The sequence below is a fragment of the Ursus maritimus genome, unplaced genomic scaffold, assembly GCF_017311325.1.
Source record: "Ursus maritimus isolate PB19 unplaced genomic scaffold, ASM1731132v1 scaffold_10, whole genome shotgun sequence".
In the NCBI taxonomy this organism is placed as follows: Eukaryota; Metazoa; Chordata; class Mammalia; order Carnivora; family Ursidae; genus Ursus; species Ursus maritimus.
The window spans coordinates 42,241,766-42,242,403 of record NW_024423344.1 but is presented as its reverse complement, the minus strand read 5'-3'; positions in this window follow the sequence as shown (position 1 = coordinate 42,242,403).

The window sequence follows — 638 nt, the reverse complement described above, 5'->3', positions numbered from 1 at the left end:
AAAATATGTCACTCTAAAGAAATCATTAATGTCAGACTTGGCCTAAATGTGTATTTGAATACATACATGTAACTCCCTACTTTTATCAGATCCTAATGAGATGGCAAATATGTTTGTGTGTATTTAAGAATGAACATATAATTGGCATGGAAAATCATGAAACTATATGACCAGTTTGCCAGAAATTTTAGGGAATTTTCCTAGAAATTAGGACACAGGAGGAATCAGATTGAGAAATAAGAAGAGACAAACCTAGACCAAAAAAAAAAAAAAAAAAAAAAGGCCACACAAACAAAACACACAGCTGCATGAGAACTCTATTTAGGATAAGGATTGCAAGGTATAGTATTTGAAAGATCCTGAAATAAAATAAATGAAACAACTTAATGAAAACGTGAACAAAACCAGATGAATAAATAGTCCAAGGACAACAAATATGCATAACATATAAAACCTAAAATACATTGAAAATAACCTCATTAATGTCGGAGACAACTGAAAATAATAATGATTGTTGTTGGAGCAATGATTTTGCTCTTATCCTATTGACAAAAGTTATAAGATGAGTCATTCATTCTACCTGAATTTGTTTTGGGTATGGGAACTGGCTCTGTCAAATGTTGCTGGTGGACATGTAA